General features: G+C 37.2%; 1 pseudogene; it reads left to right on the top strand.

Moving 5' to 3' along the window:
- The first annotated feature begins 2,286 nt into the window (after window positions 1-2,286).
- On the top strand, window positions 2,287-2,445 carry LOC134364894 (U2 spliceosomal RNA; annotated as a pseudogene).
- The last annotated feature ends 1,832 nt before the right edge of the window (window positions 2,446-4,277 follow it).

Genomic DNA, 4,277 nt, shown 5'->3' with positions numbered 1-4,277 from the left:
GATTAATAGTAAAATCTCAGAATTCACACTGGCCCCTTGGCTCTCTCTTCTGCTAAAGTGGAAGGTTTGACTTAATTTTCAGGGAGAATTTTAAAAGTCTTAGATGTAATAGATAAATGACTCTCTTAGCATTACTTTGTTAAGTTCAAGAAAGTCAGCCAAGTTAAGCTCTGAGATATGTCTGGGACTGATGTAGTTTCCCCTCAGATACTTGTAGAGATTGTGCACATAAATTATTGAATTAATCATGACAATGTTACAAAATAGCCTTCTCATAGCTGTCTCGTTGCATAGTTTCAAAATTATCCATTTGAAGTTTTCAGAAACAAAAATTATAGCAAAGAAATTATAAAAGCTTAGTAAAAAATCCTGTTACATGGTCCTATTTAATAGTGCTGCTTAAATAAAAATCAGAAACAAAATAAAATTATACAACCACTCTAAATGAGCAGTAAAAGAAAAATATATACTAAATGGTACGTTACCTGCTGGGTTAGAAAGAGATGAATAATTACATCCAAAAATTGCTTATTAATGAGTAAATGTCAATCTGGAAAAAGATTTCTCAAGGTGAGCTACAGGGATCAAAACTTTATCCTCTTTTTTCACCTATTAATACAGCATGGACTGAAGTTTGAGATATGAATCCCATAAAATATGTAGTCCAGTGCTGGGATTTAAATCATTTAAATAGTGCCTTATAATAAATCATCCCTTTATTAGGTATCTATTGTTTCATAATAAACCTTTACACTATGTGGTGGATACAACATTTTATTTGTTCATGATACTATTGGTCAGCAATTTGGGCTGGGATGAACTGGATGATTTTCTTTTGACCTCTGCTAGTGCCACTCATATAGTTGTGGTCAGCTGGAAAATTGACTGGGACTAGTTGGGATAAGGGTCCTCAGATGGGCAGCTTATCCTTCATCCTCGGGTCCTCACCTGCCAGTTGGCTAGCCTGCTTCTGCTCACATGGCAGCAGCATGTTCAAAGAGGACAATGAAAAGTAGCAAGTCCTCTTGGGGCCTGTACCCAGAAGCCACACAAACTGTTTTCCACAATATTATGTTGTTCACACAAGTCATAAGGCCAGTCCAGACTCAAAGGGTAAGGAAATAGATTTACCTGTCAAAGGGAAGAGTTAAAAATTATTCATGGCCATTAAAAATGTAACACAGTCTCCTTCTCTGGGACAATTATTTATATTCCTTTTATGCAAAACACACTCACCACTTCCTAATACCACAAAAAAGCAGGAGTGTATAACAACCAGCTCTCTGAGAAAAAAGTCCTGATTTGGAGCATTTGCTAGTTTCTGTGGTATAAACACTACTACCACACCTAATTTCAACCTACTAATTTGATATCACTAAGCACAAGATGGGGGAAAAAACGTACACCATCTGCTCTCAAAAGTGGTTGTGAGCTGGTAGCCACATACCACTCTCCACAAGTCTCATCGAATTCTGGCATTGGATCCAAATGCAATCTGTAAAAATCTGCATCTAGTCCAGATGTAGATGGGGCTCCTTGACTGTGGCTTCTCCAGATCTATGGACCTATCAAAAAACACTTCTTTCCATATTCCCAATGCACAATTTAGAGATAGTGATGAGGTAGTTAGAGTAGGCAGTGCCATTCAAAAGGGAAGAAACAAAAATCACATAACATGCACTGGTACATAGCTATATATATGAAGAAAGCACATATTATTAGGTTGTCCTACTACCAGAGCTTGTTATATTCCTTCATTGGGGACCTATCTTTTCCTTGGGAATAACACTCTAGTCTATAATTGTCCTTGGGTCTTGACATTACCCTTTGGGCTTTTGGCTGTACCCTCTAGGATTTTTGTTCTGCCTTCTGAGATTTTTTTTTGTCTTTTTCATAAAAAAAGTCTGATATTTCCAGCTGAGAAGATTCCTCATCCTGTTTCCTACTTATCAAAAATTGGGGGCCCAGAGGTATGTTTTTATTTTACACTGTCTTTGCCACTTGTAGATCAAGGTGCTACAACTCCCTAAAAAGTATGTTGGCTTTCCTATGTATCAGAATACAGCCTACTATATTCAATAAAAATCACACCCTTGATTCTTTACGTAGTCTCATTCTTAGACTTTTTCAAAGACACTTTGGAATGAGGCTTCTGTGTGATTGATAATGCTCTTAAATTTCTTAAAAATGCTTTTGTCTAGCTAAGAGGGTTTACTAGATACCAACTTAAATCTTTCAGGAATCTTAACAAAGGGTTTTTATGACAGTATCTTTGGTTTGATATTTATTGTTTCTTGGCCTTTTGGCAAAGATCAAGTGTAGTGTCTGTTTTTATCAGTTTGCTATTTACCCCAAAACCATTTCTTAATTTGGGAATCTTTTGCCTGTTGGAGAGACCATAGATAAGATGCTATTTTATTTCCCAGCCTATCAAGTCTTGGGTCCTCTGTATTTCCTCTAAATTCTGCTAACAAACTGAACATCTTCATTAGTTCATCTCTCTTTTCTCATACATCATTAAATGCAGTTTAATAAAAAGCTCGTGTGCACATCTTCTTGGCCATATCCACAAGTTCATTAGTACAGTGAGATAAGTACTACATAGGATGATGAGGAAGGGTGGTGAAATCAGCCATTGTAATAGCCAATTAGGCAGAAGAGACATGTAAACTTATTCCACAGTCATGATTCCTGAGGGTGAGTGGGAGTTGGTCAGAACAAGCATAAGGAGTATATGTTGGAATCTCAACATGAAGTCTACGAAGGTCCTTTGGGATCAAGCTGACTTCAGCATGCATTGCTACAAGGTACAGGTTTGTTGGGAATCTAACATGTTAGAATTTGCTCTCTTCCCTACAACCATTGGGGAAAGGGTGGGAAAAAAGGTTTAAACAGGGGAAAGCCATAATCAGATCTGCAGTTAGAAAGTTCATCCATGCATCAGTATGAAGAATGCCCTAGGAGAGCCCATAAGGAGATCATCCCAGCTGTTCAGGCATGCAGAGATGGTGTGGCCTGAATGGGGTCATTTGTACTGGTCCCAGGGCAGCAAGGCTACATTTTTTTTTTTTTGAAAATTAACTCTTTCTTTATTTTTACTTTTCAGGTTATCTTCAGGAGATGTGAACTTTGCCATATTATGACTAGTGTGTTTGCATATCTTTGAATGTATTTAAAATAGAATATTAATTCCCAGTGATTTTTATTTTTATTTTTTATTTTTATTTTTTTATTTTTTAAAGTAGAGATAATATCTTTATTTTTTTATTTTTTTTTAAAATTTTATTTTGTCGATATACATTGTGGCTGATTATTGCTCCCCATCACCAAAACCTCCCTCCCTTCTCCCTCCCCCCCTCCCCCCCAACAATGTCCTTTCTGTTTGCTTGTCGTATCAAATTCAAATAATTGTGGTTGTTATATCTTCTCCCCCCCCCGGTTTTGTGTGTGTGTGTGTGTGTGTGTGTGTGTGAATGTATATATTAATTTTTAGCTCCCACCAATAAGTGAGAACATGTGGTATTTCTCTTTCTGTGCCTGAGTCATTTCACTTAATATAATTCTCTCAAGGTCCATCCATGTTGTTGCAAATGGCAGTATTTCATTCGTTTTTATAGCTGAGTAGTATTCCATTGTGTAGATGTACCACATTTTCCGTATCCACTCATCCGATGATGGGCATTTGGGCTGGTTCCAACTCTTGGCTATTGTAAAGAGTGCTGCGATAAACATTGGGAAACAGGTATACCTTCGACTTGATGATTTCCATTCCTCTGGGTATATTCCCAACAGTGGGATAGCTGGGTCGTATGGTAGATCTATCTGCAATTGTTTGAGGAACCTCCATACCATTTTCCATAGAGGCTGCACCATTTTGCAGTCCCACCAACAATGTATGAGAGTTCCTTTTTCTCTGCAGCCTCGCCAGCATTTATCGTTCAGAGTCTTTTGGATTTTAGCCATCCTAACTGGGGTTAGATGGTATCTCAATGTGGTTTTGATTTGCATTTCCCGGATGCTGAGTGATGTTGAGCATTTTTTCATATGTCTGTTGGCCATTTGGATATCTTCCTTAGAGAAATGCCTACTTAGCTCTTTTGCCCATTTTTTAACTGGGTTGCTTGTTTTCTTCTTGTAAAGTTGTTTGAGTTCCTTATATATTCTGGATATTAATCCTTTGCCAGATGTATATTTTGCAAATATTTTCTCCCACTCTGTTGGTTGTCTTTTAACTCTTTTAATTGTTTCTTTTGCTGTGCAGAAGCTTTTTAGTTTGA

The sequence above is a fragment of the Cynocephalus volans genome, chromosome 1, assembly GCF_027409185.1.
Source record: "Cynocephalus volans isolate mCynVol1 chromosome 1, mCynVol1.pri, whole genome shotgun sequence".
Taxonomy (NCBI): Eukaryota; Metazoa; Chordata; class Mammalia; order Dermoptera; family Cynocephalidae; genus Cynocephalus; species Cynocephalus volans.
Note: the sequence above shows the minus strand (reverse complement) of the source record. Positions and strands in the feature narration are given on the sequence as shown.